This window comes from Cololabis saira, chromosome 21 (genome assembly GCF_033807715.1).
Source record: "Cololabis saira isolate AMF1-May2022 chromosome 21, fColSai1.1, whole genome shotgun sequence".
Taxonomy (NCBI): Eukaryota; Metazoa; Chordata; class Actinopteri; order Beloniformes; family Belonidae; genus Cololabis; species Cololabis saira.
In genome coordinates, this window is record NC_084607.1 from 26,960,605 (window position 1) to 26,978,578 (window position 17,974).

Below are 17,974 nucleotides of genomic sequence, written 5' to 3' on the forward strand. Positions count from 1 at the left end.
ACAGGAGCTTAACTCCCTGGTACAATTCAGATATCCGCATGTTGAAACAAAACGTGCGTAAAATGGAAAGGAAGTGGTACTCTTGTAGGTCTGTAGACTCTCATCGTGAATGGAAAGATATTCTAATAGTATATAAAAAAGCCATTCGCAAAGCCAGAACAGCTTATTATTCAACGCTGATAGAGGATAACAAAAGTAACCCACGTTTTCTGTTCAGCACTGTAGCCAGGCTGACAAAGAGTCACAACTCTGTTGAGCCGTGCATTCCTGCAGCTCTCAGTAGTGAGGACTTTATGGGCTTCTTCAACAGTAAAATCGCGAGAATTAGAGAAGAAATCAACCAGCCGGTTGTAGGTGTTTCTTCAGCTTTAGCGACTTCCCTAGGCTCTGACTTGTCTCTAGACTGTTTTGATCCTATAGACCTCCCTGAGCTGACTTCACTCGTTAATAGAGCTAAGTCAACCACATGTATGTTAGACCCCATCCCGACTCGTCTATTCAAACATGTTTTTTCTCTTATTGGTACGACAATACTGGACCAAATTAACCTATCCCTAAGTTTAGGATATGTACCACAGGTTTTCAAAGTCGCAGTAATTAAACCTTTACTTAAAAAACCTTCTCTTGACCCAGACACCTTAGCTAATTATAGACCAATTTCCAACCTTCCATTTGTGTCTAAAATTCTGGAAAAGGCAGTTTCAAGCCAGTTATGTGACTATTTGTATAGAAATGATCTGTTTGAAGTCTTTCAGTCAGGGTTCAGAATGCATCATAGCACAGAGACAGCACTTGTTCGAGTCACGAATGACCTCCTTATGGCCTCAGATAAGGGATTAGTGTCCATACTGGTTCTACTGGACCTCAGTGCTGCTTTTGACACTATAGATCATGGCATTTTACTGCACAGGTTAGAGCATGTTGTTGGGATTAAAGGGACAGCTCTATGTTGGTTTAAATCATATCTATCTGACAGGTTCCAGTTTGTTCATGTACATGAGGTTTCTTCAGAACAGTCAAGGGTCTGTTATGGTGTTCCGCAGGGTTCAGTGCTAGGGCCAATCTTGTTCAGTTTATACATGCAGCCGTTGGGAAGTATAATCCAGAATCACGGCATACACTTTCATTGTTATGCTGATGATACGCAGCTCTATTTGTCTATGAAGCCGGATGAAACAGAACCGTTAGTTAAACTTCAGGCATGTCTTAGGGACATCAAGGACTGGATGTCCAGAAATTTCCTGCTTCTAAATTCAGATAAAACAGAGGTTATCATTCTTGGTCCAGAGCATCTTAGGAAGGGATTAGATGGTGTTGCGATGGCTTCCAGTGCAACTGTGAGAAATCTTGGTGTTATTTTCGATCAGGATTTGTCGTTTAAACCATATGTCAATCAGGTTTGTAAAATAGCCTTTTTCCATCTCCGTAATATTGCAAAGATTAGGAAAATCCTCTCACAGAGTGATGCAGAAAAACTAGTTCATGCGTTTGTATCTTCTAGACTAGATTACTGTAATGTGTTGTTAGCAGGATGTCCAAGTAATTTGCTGAATAGGCTCCAGCTGATCCAAAATGCAGCAGCACGAGTACTGACAGGAATTAGCAGGAGAGACCACGTCTCTCCAGTGTTAGCGTCGCTCCATTGGTTACCCGTAAAATTCAGAATCCAATTTAAAATTTTATTACTTGCGTATAAAGCTCAAAACGGCTTAGCTCCGCATTATTTGCAAGACCTGATAGTGCCTTATGTTCCTGTCAGAGCTCTCCGTTCTCAGAGTGCAGGTTTACTCGTAGTTCCTAGAGTATCTAAATGTAGATTTGGAGGGCGGGCGTTCTGCTATCAGGCACCATTACTTTGGAACCAACTTCCAATCTGGGTTAAGGAGGCTGACTCCACCTCCACCTTTAAAACTAAACTTAAAACCTTTCTGTTTAGTAAAGCCTATAGTTAGTGTTTAGTAAACCTCTAGCTGGTGTTGGTAAATCTCTAGGTAGTGTAAACTTTAGTGTGTCAGAGTCGCTCCTGTAGTTTCTTGTGCTGGCCCCCCCTTCTCCTCCCTTTTCTCTCTTTTGTCCATGTTGCAGCATCCTTTGCCGGACACCGGAACCTGCAGGTGGTCGTGGGTGGCTTGTAGCTTGCATTACGGAGCACAAGTCTTTCCCTGACCCTGCACCCCAACCTGGGACTTGCTGATTGGGCCGGAGCTTCGGGAGCTGTGTGCTGGCCTGCGGTCCCCACCCCTGGTCATCCCGTTGCTGCCCCCCCCTTCTCCTCCCTTTTCTCTCTTTTGTCCTGCAGGTGGCCATGGGTGGCTTGTAGCTTGCATTACGGAGCACAAGTCTTTTCCTGACCCTGCACCCCAACCTGGGACTTGCTGATTGGGCCGGAGCTTCGGGAGCTGTGTGCTGGCCTGCGGTCCCCACCCCCGGTCATCCCGTTGCTGCTTCCACCTGCCTGCTGTGCTGTTGCCGTCCCTGACCCACCAGTCTGGCCCTCGGCAGGAGGGTCCCCCCTGATGAGCCTGGTCCTGCTCAAGGTTTCTTCCCTCCTAAAGGGGAGTTTTTCCTTGCCACTGTTTGGCTTAAGGTTTTTCTCCCACTAGGGGAGTTTTTTACCTGCCATTGTTTATGTAATATCTGCTCGGGGGTCATGTTCTGGGTATGGGTCTCTGTAAAGCGTCTAGAGACAACTCTGTTGTATTAGACGCTATATAAATAAAATTGAATTTGAATTTGAATTTGAATATGCCATTAAGGAATACCACAGGAGCGGTGTAATTGATCTGCAGTTATGACGACAGTAAGTGGAACAAGTTTACAGGAATTCACTTTCAGAGGCTGGACTTGTGCACCAGTCCTTTATTTTCTGTAATGCAAAAATATCATAAATTCTGGATTCATTACAAATCAACTGAAATATTGCAAGCCTTTTATTATTTTGATATTGCTGATCATGGCTTACAGCTTAAGAAAACTCAGATATATATTTATATATATATATATATATATATATATATATATATATATATATATATATATATATATATATATATATATATATATATATATATATATATATATAAATCCGATCTATATATATATATATATATATATCCTATCTCAAAAAATTAGAATATTCTGGGAATCTTAATCCTAAACTGTAAGCCATGAGGCTTGCAATATTTCAGTTGATTTGTAATGAATCCAGAATGTATGACATTTTAGTTTTTTTAATTGCATTACAGAAAATAAAGAACTTTATCACAATATTCAAATTTTCTGAGACAGTCCTGTATGTTCAAACTAATTTTGGATATAAATGACTGAGGTGGAACAGCAGGGCATTGCTGCTGCACTATTGATGCACCTTGGGATGTAGTAACAGAGGTCAAATAAAGCTCTGAGTGTCAAATGATTCCTCAATGCTACTTCTGTGTTTGGTACAAAAGGGGAACAGCAACATTTAGGCAAAAAAGGGTTTATTTTTTTACTATGTCAGTGTAGGAAAGACATGAACACATTTAGTCTTTGCAAGAAAAAATCCTGTCCTTGTTGATTTGCATATAGGGCAGGTGATTGAGATCCTACTAAAAGACACATGTTAATGCAGGGTGTAAACAGCTGTGCTCAGGATGTATGTTAGTACCAGGTGTAAATGTGGCCATAGAGAGAAATAACTCACACTGTTGATCTGATGTTTCTATTTTTCGAGAAGATGCATATCCAATATTTGTTTAGATGAATAATTACAACATAGTCGGCGAAAGAAATATATACAGTATGCTTATCCTCTTGAACTTGCCGAAGGTAACTGATTTTCTTCGGTTCTTTCTATTTGAGTGTTTTGTCTTCCTGTTAGCAGCGTTTATTACTGTAAAAAATGATCGGACAGATCGCGATGTTCTCTGATGAACCCATAAAGCCTAGTTTATTCACTCACACCCAGTTAATGTAAAGATCTCACCGTTGGATTTTAATTCTGCAAAACCTCAAAGTGAAACATGAAAGTGTGTTGGTCTTGGCTGAAATTTAAAAAAAGGGTACCATAACTGAAAGAGCACCAGAGCAGGGAAAACGATCAATACATAGACCTTTGCTGCAGCTCCCTGAAGGGCAAGAGCTGCAGCCAAGGGAGTCAATGCTCAGTTCCCTGCATTGAACTTAAACACTTCATGCCGCTTTCACTCCCTATTCTGATGCGTTCGTGTGTGAGCAAAGATGTTTGGCTCACTTAATGGGCCTGAAGTGAGGGCAGATTAGATCATAATTGAAAGAAAAAAGGGGAAAAGGCAGATGATTGAATTCAGTGTAAGAGATGGGTAGGAGTGTTTTTAGAGTTAGAGATCTCATCTGATCCCATTCTTCCCTCTATAGGGGTTGGTTTATCATTCATGCACGGGTGGTGTCCCCGTCTTGGCAACAATGACAGATATCGCTGGGGTCACACCCATGAGGTCACACCCATCAGATCACACAGACCTGGTTCTCTTTGTCCCTCTCTTAAATCACCCACTGAGACACGTTGGACTCCTCAGCTGGATCTGCCAGCAAGAGCTCTTAACGTGGAATCAGAGGGGACAGACGAGGCAGGTGAGGAGAGGAGACGGGAGACAAGGAGACAGACGGAGGGAATAATCAGCAGAGGCAGGTGATGCTGGAGGCGGGGCATCCAGAAGGGGGTGTTTGAATGAAAAGGAGAACAAAGGGTAAAAAGGTTTGGAGGAAAGAGGAAACATCCGCAATGAGCATGTGCCAGGACGTTAATGAAAGTGTTTAAATGTTGCTGACAGTTTAATGAAACCTCTAATGGCCCTTTTGGGTTTCTTTTAACATTTGTCTATCTAGTTTATGTGGCTCTGGTGATGGCACAGAACGTTTGGAGAATCTTCTGGATCCTCTGAGGTTTGCTTATCTCCCATGTAAGGCTCACATTGATTGAAATGTCTGAAAATGTGGCGTAGATATTCATGACTTTACCAAGTGAGTGCCTGCACGAGCGTAGCTTTGTCTCTTTTCATTATCCCATCCTCTCTGTCGTCTTCTCTGTATTTTCCCTCCACTCTGGTCATCTTCACTTCATGTCTTCAATTATCAAGACATCTCTCCCACATTGGTTCCCACTCTCCTGCTTTTGTTAAAACATCTGCTACCGAGTCGGACAACCTCTCTCTGTTCGACAAATGTCTTTGTCTCGCTCAGATGGGTGCTGGCAGCTGTCACTCACACCAGGCTCGATGATGGCTTTCTCATTTCTTTCATTTTATCATTGTGCCATCCTCTATTCATGCGAAATGAGATGAAATCAGAAGCTGTGTCTCAACGGGCAGGTGTCTCTATGCATCTCAAGTAGCTCCAGGGCTCCTCATACCCAACCGATTTCACCAGGCAGTGAAATGCAGAACAAGAAAAGTGGTTAAGAATTGTATTCATAGTGGAGGGGATTGAATAGAAACTGGTACAATGAACAAAACTCAAAGGGTTCCATCGAGGGGTCCATAGGTCCATGTTTCTCCAGAGGATCCCATCATGTAATTTTGTCAGAGCCAGAACTGTTTCTGACACATGGACAAGTTGTGAGTAGCATATGGCAATAACCACACCAACACACTAGCTACAAAACTTGTATCAGAAGCCTCATTTACACAGTCCGAGTACTCCACCCTGTAGCTCCTTTATTACACGCCATTGTGCTGTCTGAAATGTGTGTAGGCCACTGTCACACCTCGTTTCTATCTTGGGAAGTAGTCCCAGAGGCAAAATGGGTGCTGTGTGAAAACCAGAAAGACATAACGGAGAGCGGGGATGGCTGCAAACTCAGTGCACACGTGAAATCTACTAGCATGTTACGGATATGAGAGATGACCTGTTTGAACAGAAAACCAAACAACTTTAACGTTATGCGGCTACTAAAGGCACAATTCCCAAGAGACAAGCAAACTAAAGACATTGCGGGAAAAACACCACCAGGTCTGCAACCACAATTGTTGCTTGTCGAGTAGTAGCCACTGAGTGAACCTTGGTTAGCAGACATGCAAGCAACAATCTGTTGAAGCCGACCCAGTATCTTCCCTTATACCGCAGTACAAACACCACACACGCCAGTCCTGGTCTGTCTTTATCCCATGGTAACAACCAAGTACATCCTTTAATTCATTTTAGCGTTTATTTAGCACCGACTCAATAAAACCACATTGGTGAACAAAGGCATTATGAACATGCTGCTGACCATGAACCACAAAGACAAGTAAAGGGACCATATTTAGATTGTTGAGCACTGATAGATGCGTTTGAGAAAGTGTCACGGGTGGGTTGTCTAGGACCCAGATGCAGGAGAGCGAGAGGCAGGAGTTCCAAGAAACAGGGTTTATTTCACAAAAACCAAAAACCAAAAGCGCTGCTTGGCAGGATCAAAAAACTCAGAACTAGGATCAAAAACTAAACACATGGAAACACGGAGGGAGCAAACAGTACGGAACGACAAGGAGCAAGGGAAAGACAAGACCAGATATACACAAGGGGGTAACGAGACACAGGTGTGAACAATCAGGGCAGATGGAAGACAGACGGGACAGAACAGAAACACAAACTGGGGGAAATGTCACACACTGACAGAAAGAACACAGTTTCAAGGCAATATAACACCTCGATGGGATGACTGTGAATGTCCGGCTGGAGGGTGGAGGTAGAATAAAGAGGGGATCTCTGGCGTTTTTTATACCGCAATGTCTGTGTGAAAGTGACTAACGATAGGAGAAATACAGATTAAATAGTGCAATAGACTTTGTGCTGCAGACAAGTTGTCTGTTTTTTTTCACTTAGTTTTGCCCTGGAAACTGATGTTGAGGTCTTTCTATTTGCTCAAATGTTTTCCAAATGATTGGTGGAAGTGATAGGATTTATTTCTTATTTCATTAACTTACATTATTATTTATTTTCTATCCTTAAGTTTCACCATTCACAATTGCAATTAATATCAGTTGGGAAGCGTAACCTTCAGCCAAGAGTAGGAGGAAAAGGTAGTGAGCTGACATAAACATTTCACATTGGACGGTGAATACACTGCTACAGCCACACACATCCCTACTTTTTGAATCCATCGCTTCTTCATTTACATTGTGACTGGTTTATTCCTGACGCCTCAATGAGCTGTATTGTGCCTTTCTGTGTTTTCTAACTTACATTATGTAATGTTATAATGACCAATTATCCTCACAAGAGTGCAGGCTCATAATATGAGGTGCACTAATGTCATAGAACTACGGGTTGATGGAAAGTACAAGAAACAGGATTTGTGAAAGTCTGATACCAGGTTGTAGGAACTTCAAGGTCATGGTCTTCAGGAAGTGCACATTCCTACGGGAATTCAAACTTTCAGAAGACTCTTAACTGTTACAGTGCTAACTGAGCTCTGCGGTGGCAGAACCAGCTGTTCATTAGAAAAAAGTGTCTCTCCTTTTAATTGTTGGTCTGATATAATTACGGCCTTCTGGTATTCTGATGTGCAGAGATAAAATTAACGAATGAGTAGGTAAATGAATAGATAGGTTTCTCAATGTTACAGATGCGTATTGGCCATCTTGAGGGAAAAATGAATCTTAAATTAGAGAATACGGTTGTAATTTTGTAAAAATATTCTTTGATAATATTATGAGAATAATTCACACATTTTTATGATGAGGTCCAAATTTTGTAAGATAGAAGTCATGATAAAAGGCAAACATTCAGAACAATGTTTTGATGTTTTTAAAGATATATTTTCTACCCCAGAGGAATCAGGATGGAAGAAGAGTCTTTGTCTTTTAACCAGAATCTATCTAATACAAATCCGATGTCTGAGTATCTCCAAAGTATCTCCTGGGACAGAGAGAAGATTTGGATACTTTCAGTTATGCCTTGTTTCCACTTGGCCTCCATCAATCTGTTCAAAACAATGAAATGCACTTCTTCATAGATGGGGTCGCTCCACGGTGACTTTGCAAGAAATGTATTTTCTGGTTTCAGCTTACACTGTCAAACAATGGGAAGAAAAAGTCTATTTTTCTAAAGTCTGTCAGTGTTTTAGTAGCTTACATTGGATTGTACAGCATATTACACTTTCCAAAATCCACTGAACTAGATGTTTTCACCGCACGCAGATCCAAACATGTAATGATGCTCTTCAGAACACCAGAAGGCGGAGTTGGTGATGAGTGGACTCCAGGATGTATCACAAGAGTGCACAGAAGCGAGTGAAAACGAGGCGTTAGGGCCTCATCTTCCCCTCCAATCTCAGATTTTTATGTGTTTGTTTTTATTTGATTTCCCATATATGATCATGTGTTTTGATCTTACAGTACCTGGTCAGGCTGAAGGAACGATGAATCCCTTTGAACCAAACGACTGTTCTCCTCTCACTGGCCCTCCATCCATCTCCTCCCACTCGTTTAGCCGTCCTTCTCAGGGCCTCCTTTGCCCGGGCTCTCTGCTTTCTATCTCCCTCCATTAATTTTACGCTTTCATTTTTTTCTTAGCAACACACATCTACTGTATGTGCTCGCATCATCCTCCCCGCCTTGGTACATTTTGCATCCTCCCGTTCTCTCACCCTGAAATCCTCAATTCCTCACTCCTTTCCCTTTTCTCCCTCCCTGTTTGCCATGTGCCTCCACATCCCTCGCTAGATCATTTGACCACAGCAGACAGGCTCCTAAATTCCAGGTGTACTGCAGTGAATGATGACCACTGGAGGACTGGGATGTGGCTCACACACACACACACACACACACACACACACACACACACACACACACACACACACACACACACACACACACACACTCACATTCAGTTGGCAGCCGCTTGGATGTTCATTTGTTTTTCTTCTTTTTTTCTCTTTCCAGTAAAACAGATTTTCATGTTTAAAGGGGTCACCTTGTGGCTAAATAATGACCATTGAGGAAATATTCTATCCAACCATTTGTACACTACAAACTCATACATATGACTTTGTTGTTTTATAATTGTGTCTTATAATTAATAAAAATATAATGTATTATAAATATGTCATATAAGAATGTGCTCTTACAATCAGGAAAGGTCAAATCCTTGTTTAAGGTTTTAGGTTCTGTTTGACAAATGTGGATTTCATGCCATCTCTCCATCTGCTGGGTCCTCTGCCAAGCCATTACTTCCCCCAACTCGTATTGCTTTTATTCTGGTTCCAAACAGATTCCTTCATCCAGCCGTTTAAGCTGTCAACTGCATCAATGGTGGGATATCATCAATTTGACTCTTGGCTCAAAGGTGTGTAAAGAAATGGCAACGTGTTTGTCTGGATGAAAGTTTGGGAAAGAAATAAAAGTTAATTGTATAAATTCATGAGAGAGATGCCGCTGCTATAGGAGCATGTTTACTTTAATATTTGTACTGTCTTTGGGTAAAAATGACCTAATTCTCCTTCCTTCTTTCCTCCTGCTCTCTCCTTCCTTCTTCCCTTCCTCTTTCCTTCCTTCCTTCCTTCCTTCCTTCCTTCCTTCCTTCCTTCCTTCCTTCCTTCCTTCCTTCCTTCCTTCCTTCCTTCCTTCCTTCCTTCCTTCCTTCCTTCCTTCCTTCCTTCCTTCCTTCCTTCCTTCCTCCTTCCTCCCTTCCTCTTTTCTCCCTCCCTTCCTTCCTTTCTTCCTTCCTTCCTTCCTTCCTTCCTTCCTTCCTTCCTTCCTTCCTTCCTTCCTTCTTTCCTTCCTTCCTTCCTTCCTTCCTTCCTTCCTTCCTTCCTTCCTTCCTTCCTTCCTTCCTTCCTTCCTTCCTTCCTTCTTTCCTTCCTTCCTTCCTTCCTTCCTTCCTTCCTTCCTTCCTTCCTTCCTTCCTTCCTTCCTTCCTTCCTTCCTTCCTTCCTCCCTTCTTCTTTTCCTCCTTCATTGACCCGAGGACAGCACAAGGGTTAATATTTGTGCCAGACTTATTTATGAAGTTTCTGTATTCTTTCAAAGTAATTTACAAAACTGAAATCAACGTAGATATAAGAAGGTACTCAACAAATGATTTCTATACTAGAAATACAGACGTTTATTTCAGTTGCAAACTGCACATTTTAACTTGGGGGTCGATGTAGATCAAGTCGCTTTTGGAGCCAGAACCTAGTGGTCAATCACGGAACTACACCCACACTATTATATCAAGAGTCTTTGATATTAAATTACAGCTCTGCCAAGTGATTGCTCTAAAATGTTACTCCAAAACTTCAAACCTGCGTTCTCTAATGATCAGCTGAAGGCACAAGCTGTCCAACAGTGTAGAGGGCTAGGAAAAACATGCCCACACATTTCACTTGATGTATAAACAGTATATAGTCCAGTAGGATTTCTAAACAGATGCCCAAACCAGCTCAACTGGTCCAATAGTGAACCCTTTCAATATGAAGGTTAGCCCACTCGCCCCTTGAAGAAAGCTCATTTAAGCAGCTCTTTCTTTTAGTCAGTACCATCAGGCCATCACCATTGGTCAGGGTTGGTGCCTGAGAGAGATTTGCTGTTCACCTCAGCTCCTTCTTCACCATGATGAACCAGTACACTTTTTGCATAACCACAGATGCTGTACAGTTAGCACTTAGAAATCACGAGACCCTGCACTCGAGAAACATGTCAACCTGGAGTAAGCAAAACAGTGTTTTCTGAGGATCATGTCCTAGGACTTGGAGGTGCTGATTTTCACCCCAGGTGTTTCACGCTCAGCTGCAAACTCCCCCACAGTCTGTTTTAGGTCCCTGATCAAAAAAAGCCAACAGGAGCACAACCTCTGCAAGAGGAAGAGATGCATTTTGACAAATGACTCCTGCGGCGAAGTCCATCACACAGGTTCCCAACCTGGTTGTACAGGGACCGAAGGATGGTGAAGGGTCTGATGTCCCACACTCCCAACACACCTCCCACAGGAGACCACAGGAAACACAGATGTAAGCCTTTTCCAAGTCCACAAAATGCCTAAAGACATTGTTGTAGGAGAACTGGTCCAATGTTCAATGACAAGGACGAGAACCACAATGTTCAACCGAAAATAGCACGTAACCATGGTCAACAGACAACTCAGACATCTTTTACAAACAGGTCATGGATACAGAAGAGCTGATGCAAATCCCAGCATGCTCTGAGTAAAAGCCGGAACACACCAACCCAATATCCGATCATCGGCAGAAAAGCAGTCGGACTGAAAGTCGTCTCTCGTCTCTCCCTGAGTTGGTCAAAAAAATACTCCCGAAAACACCAACCCAACACTGACTAGAGAGTATGTTCTGCACGTGCGCGAGGCCTAATACATCCCCATAACTGCAGGTGGTTCTAATCTGTGATGTCCCCCAGAAAGAAAAAGAAAGAAGAACAACATGATGGATCGCTTTAGTCTAGATTTCTGAACAGAGCCCGCTGTCATCAGTCAGTGTTTTCTTCTGATAGAAGTAAAAAAAGATCGAAAATACGATGCTACAGTAATAATGAAAATATACTGGCGTTATACTTCACTGATAGAGTGTATTGTAACATTGGTGCCATCGCTGTTTATCTACTATGTTTATCATTGTCATTTCCGGTTAGCTCTGATTCGCTAGTCAAGGGCTAGCTCAGATTGGTCATAGAGGTCGACAGTCAGTGGCCCATTCTACATGTCGAATCGGCCAAAATGAACACCGACGGACGACTGCACGGGTCACACCAACCCGACTCCAGTCACTAACCGCGCCTGACTGCCAGACGGCATCCGGCGGCCGATAATCAGGTTGGCGTGTCCCGGCCTTAAAGGAGCATGAGGCAAGAATAAGAAATGAGACTCATTAGCGCCACGATGGCCGTCGGGGGTACTGCAGCCAACAGTGAAGCCGGCACGGGAGAACGGGGAGAACGCGCATGCAGCGTCATGTGACGTCACATCCACAGGACAGCGCTGGAAATTCGAGCCCAGAATTGCAGCACATTTTGCAGCACACAGCCTGTTCAAGGCAAAGGAGAGATACACTAGAGGGCTCATTCTTTTGGGTTTGGAACGCTTCATCTGACATTATTACTAGAAAACTTAAAATGTATATGCATTTTTTTCATAAATCCTGCCTCAATCTCCTTTAAGAAAGGGGTTGACACCAACAATGTTGACTTCAGTGGTCACTGCTGCAAGTCATGACCCGCAGCCCCTACTCTGAACTGCAGAAACTGTATCTATACATCAAATGCGTTCCTCTAATGAGAGTAAAGTAGACCTTATTTTTTCAGCATAGAAACAGTCGACTGTATACTGTAGTAAATAGCTTAACAACAACAAATAAGTCACTCTTAGAAAAAGAGCTGCCTGAGATCCCAGTGAGAGAAAATGACTGCAGTCGACTCGCTGCCTCGCCATCATGCTACTTTTCCTCACCAACATGATTCCTCTCAGTCAGATAACCTTGGCAGTGAAATCTCAGTTTTTAAGTGGTCTCTTTGATCAGTGAAACCACTCCCCCTCCACCACTTGACTGCGAGGCCTCATCCTTTCCCCCGTCTTGTTCACTCGCTTTATTCGCCAGCATAACGAGAAAGAGAGCCTGCAAACACCCCACACACACACACACATAAAAATCCATCGATCAACCTGATCATGCATAGATTGAGCACGGACAACACAGACAGACGTATAAAACCAAGTTCAGGATGTACGTTTTATTCCCACAAATGGACACAAAGAAGAATCTCTACAATTCACATGTGTAGGCTGTCTTTGTGCATCAATCTTTCTGACTCTGATGGATTTGTGCAACAGAAACGTTTAATAAGTGGAGCTGGTGGAAGATTGATGAAGTGAGACTTTGACCTTGATGTAAAAAATGAACCCCGACAACATTTATGCTTCACTTATTTCCGCAGTAAGAATGTCTAAACGCGGTTTTTGGCCAATGATATGTCACATTAGAGGAGCTAGATTAGTGAACTGTTGTGTGTGTGTGTGTGTGTGTGTGTGTGTGTGTGTGTGTGTGTGTGTGTGTGTGTGTGTGTGTGTGTGTGTGTGTGTGTGTGTGTGTGTGTGTGTGTGTGTGTGTGTGTGTGTGTGTGTGTGTGTGTGTGTGTGTGTCCTACGGAAAATGCTGCAGTCTTCGTCAAGCCTCGCTGGCTCACAGCAGTGTGATGTAAGGGTCTTTTCTCTTTTTTTTCCTTGGCTACTTTAAAGTGAGTCCGCTGTGGTTTGGCTCTGTTTAAGAGAGCCTTAAATCACATGAGGCAGATGTTGATTATGTCACAGGGTTCATACGTGCATTAGCTGGTGCACTTCTTGGGGCAATGCCACACAAATAGGGTTTAAGCTCTGAGTAAATGGGGTCAGAGTGAGTCATGACGGATTTTTCTTTTCTTTTTCTTTAACTCATACTGACACACACCTCCTCGGGCCACATGGTCTGCACATTTTTTGCATGGTAAATTAATAAATTGAGGTTTTCTTTTCAGCACCAACGAGAGGCATTTTGAGTTTGGTGTTGAGACTATTGAGTTGATGACGTGCAAAGTATAACTTTAGCAAAGCATTTGCATATTTACTTCAAGTCGAGTGGACAGAGTGATTTTTTTGATGCTGTCCAAAATGTTCTGGTTGGTTTCTCTTTCACCATTACTTTGTCGAGTCACTAACTACTGCTCCTAATGGATGGATGGATGGATGGATGGATGGATGGATGGATGGATGGATGGATGGATGGATGGATGGATGGATGGATGGATGGATGGATGGATGGATGGATGGATGGATGGATGGATGGATGGATGGATGGATGGTCCTCGAGGGCCGTTGTCCTGCATGTTTTAGGTGATTTCCTGCTTAAACGCACGTGATTCAAATGAATGTCGTGAACAGACTTTGATCTTTTATGCCTGATATTCATTTGAAGTCAGAATACTGGAGGAGGGAATGTGACATTACAATAAAGAAGAAGAATCAACAAAAGAAAATTTAAAGTTCCAAACATATTTAAGCTGTTTTTACTCCTTTTTTATCTCTTCCCACAACTTTATTCCTCTCACCTACAACAGCCATTGCAATTACAAACAGACTGTATTTTATGCAAATTAGGTGATGACATCGTTCAGCGACTTTTAGGACAGCGAGTAGCTACTTTCATAACTGAAGAGTTGACAACACTTTTAGACATAAGTCCAATAACTAGTTCAAGTCTGTTCCAATTATATTCATTAATATGTCTGTTGACATATTTGGACCAATTGATGAGAATACATCTGTGATTGACTCGTGATCGCCCTCTGCTGGTATTCTTATGACCGGCAACAATAAAATGAGGTCATCCCAAAGATTTTAATAGGAGTTTAGTTTTTTTTACTGTTTCAGTATGTTCTGCATAAGACAGTGCTTGAATCATAGTCCAGCAACTCCCATTTTTAAGGTTCATATGATAAGACCAGTGGAGTCAAGATGACCACAACCCTTAATCAAACGAGGCCAAACATGTAATTTGTAATTTAATGATGCTATTTCATGCTAATTTCTTAACTTTTTAGAGCTCAATTATTTTAATTGTCAATGGAAAAACAGTAATTACCAACTCCATTTCTGAAAGGACACTGTAAGGGTTGTAAGGGCTTTGTGGTTCTTCTCAGAAGTCAGAGACTGAACATAATGAATAAATAAAAAGTTAACAGAGACGATGGTGAGATGTCTTTTAGAGTGTCACGTCTCGCTCCTGTTGACTTTTGCTTCTCTCTTGTGCAGAGCCGGCTTGTTTTAAGCTTTAATCAGGTGTCTCATGACACACTTTAAGTCACAGGGGGGGGAAAAAACCCAAACAGTCGACGCTTTATGGACCTAAAACCTTTTTTCATTTCACCTTTTGTCTTTGCATCTTTCCTTTCTGTCCTTCTCTATTCACTCATCTCTCCTTTATCTCCACTTTTCCTCTCCCCCGACTGTGTCTATTTCTTTCTTTCATTGTCCTCTCATCTTTTTGTCTGTTGGGCAGCTTTATTTCACTATTGTTGTCTCCCATCCCTCATACTGGGACACGCTCACTCCTCTCATCCTCCTTTGGCCTACAGCATTATAGGCAACCCAAAAAAAGAAAGAAAAACATGATTTGTATTCTGGACCACGTCTGTGATGTGAGTAGCAAGAGGAAGGGGGGGATGGGGGAGGACCGTGAGCAGAGGAGGGGTTGTTAAAGTCACAGTTAGAAAACTGGTAAAATGTATAAAAGGATGTTAAGGGGACATTCATCCACAATTCTGTTTCCTGTTAAGGAGGAAATTTGACCTTCAGAAATATACAAGTGCCACCCTGCAGCATCATCCACTTACTACCGACGTAATGACTTTCATTTTCACTGCTAATTGAAATTAGACATCCATTTGGTGTGTTGCCTCTTGAGAATTTGCGTGTCATTACCGAGCTCGTTTCTGCATTGACACATGACTTGTCTGCATTGCGCTTGAGTTTGCTGCTGATTTTCCAGGATCGCCTTAATATAGACTCACGTTCAGATAATGATGTGGTCAGAGGAAGTCGGATCCCCTCGTGGCATCTCAAGCGCTCAAGTGTAGTCTTTATGCGAGCGCTGGTGGCGTGGTGGGCAAAAGATGCATTTGAATTTATGTGTGCATGAAGTAGCAATGCTCATCCGCACCCATGAGCCTGCACATGTGGATTTTGGCTTGTGTCTCCAGCCCTGACGGGGATGCCTGGTCAGCAGGTAACCCCCCGCCGTGCCACTCACAGCAGTATCTGCAGTGGTATAAAGAGGGAACAGATTCAGGGCAGGAGGCTCCTTTGACCTTGAAGCAAAAAAGCCTAAATGCTTTCAGCATCGCTAACTCACCACACCCACTCCCCCCCCTCAAGCCTCTGGTGTTCATTGTGGAACGTGGTGCACTCTGTCGTGTTTAGCACTCACCTCGGGTCACTTAGCAGGGCATATCTTTCTTTAAAGAAAAACTAGGGGGCCGAGGATGAAATATGCAGTCATTCATGAACCCACAAAAGACAGCGGCAGTGTAACTGAATTGTTGCTGCAGGGGCAGAACAGCTACATGTGTATCCACCGAGAACTACCATGGTAGTATAGAGTACTGTATGTACATGCACATGCATCATTGTATGGTGCATTAATGCTGTCACGCAGTGGGATACATAAATGCACCCTGAAATCCCCTTCGGCAAATTCCATCTACACCTTTTGTTCCATACTAGTGTGATATAAAAATGGAAATGGCCTCGTTGAAGCATCATCTCTCCTCAGCCTACTGCCTCTTCAAGATAACATCGGGCTTTAGCCTGGAGTCACCTAGCTCCAATACGACACCGAATTGGAGCCACGGAAAGAGTGCAATAAATATAAGACTGTGACTGAAAGTGTCCTCTGGTGCTGGGATTTCAGGACAAGTAAACGTGGCTTTACTTAAAGCCTTAAAATATATCTTACTCCTTACACAACACTCTGTGGACCACTTTGTGCCGGCCCTTTTTCTAAACTTGATACTTAGGTGTCAAAATATTTGGCATATGGTAAGAATGAAAATGCGATGTCCAGTGAGCTACAGTACTCGGTGGCGTGACATCACAGAGCTTGATGAGGGTAGTGTTATCAAGCTGATTCGATAACTAAATGAGTTTACATTGTGTTCAGTTTCTCAGTACGACGGAGTATTAGGGCCAAACTAAGACAAAAAGAATTGGAAATTACGAGAATAAAGTCATAATATAATGAGAATAAAGTCGTAAAATTACGAGAATAAAGTCGTAATGTTGTGAGAATAAAGTCGTAATAGAATAAAGTCATAATATTATGAAAATAAAGTCTTAATATTACGAGAATAAAGTCGTAAAATTACGAGAATAAAGTCGTAATGTTGCGAGAATAAAGTCGTAATAGAATAAAGTCGTAATATTATGAGAATAAAGTCGTAATATTACGAGAATAAAGTCGTAAAATTCCGAGAATAAAGTTGTAACATTACGAGAATAAAGTCGTAATGAATAAAGTGGTAATTTATGAGAATAAAGTCATAATATTATGAAAATAAAGTGGTAATTTATGAGAACTCTAACAGGAAGAGCAGTCTTCTCCCTGTGTTAAAATGAAGAATATTGAGCATCTTGTGAAGTTATATTTATATATTTATAATATATTACAACTTTATTCTCGTAATATTACGACTTTATTCTCGTAATATTATGACTTTATTCTCATAATTTTACGATTTTATTCTCATTACATTATGACTTTATTCTCGTAATTTCCTTTTTTTGTTTTTTTGTTTGGCCCTAATACTCCGTCGTATCTCAGAGACCTGGTTAAGGTTGCAATCTTCTACCTCTCACTGCAGGGTTGGTCTGGACATCAAAGGTTACCAGTTACTGTAAGTTAGACTGTTAATTTATGGTTTATGCATGTTGGGATTTCTCAAAAGTCACCAGCAGTCAAGGATTATCCACTCAACGCAAGGGCTACAGAGACTGGCTTGCAGCTTTCCAATGAGAAGCTAACGAAGGATTTTTCTTCAAAATCATTACGCATAGGTGACACTGATCGGCCGGCTTCAGCCACAGCTTACGCTGCTTTCGCACAACATGCTTTCAGCGTCTGACTAGATTGTTTCGCTATTCAGACTGCACAACATGCTGGCTTGAAGTTCGGAGAACCTTAGTCACTGTTGTGTTCACACTATGTGACTGACTGGTGGCAGAAGATCAGGCACTGCATAACGACAGCTCAGCAGGACAGGAAATGAGGTGTAACCAAGTGCAAAACCTCAGCTGGTTCTATGAAAACGGTACCAGTGATGCAAGCTGTTCATGTGCGACGATTGATATAGAATACTAAGAAAAAAACGAAAAATCAAAGAGCATAAATAGAGGTATAGATCCGTAGGGAGTAGGGATCGTCTCGGCTGCAGATGTAGTTGAATGTGGTTGAAATACATTTTGAAAAAAATTTATGAAAAAGTAGCTGTCTACTTGAAGCATCTCGAAGCATCTCCCCTTT

General features: G+C 42.1%; 1 protein-coding gene across 2 annotated transcripts in view; it reads right to left on the reverse strand.

Annotated features, from left to right (window-relative positions):
* Positions 1-17,974, reverse strand: part of pvalb6 (parvalbumin 6) — a 67,191-nt gene that overhangs the window by 38,323 nt on the left and 10,894 nt on the right. The window lies entirely within an intron of this gene.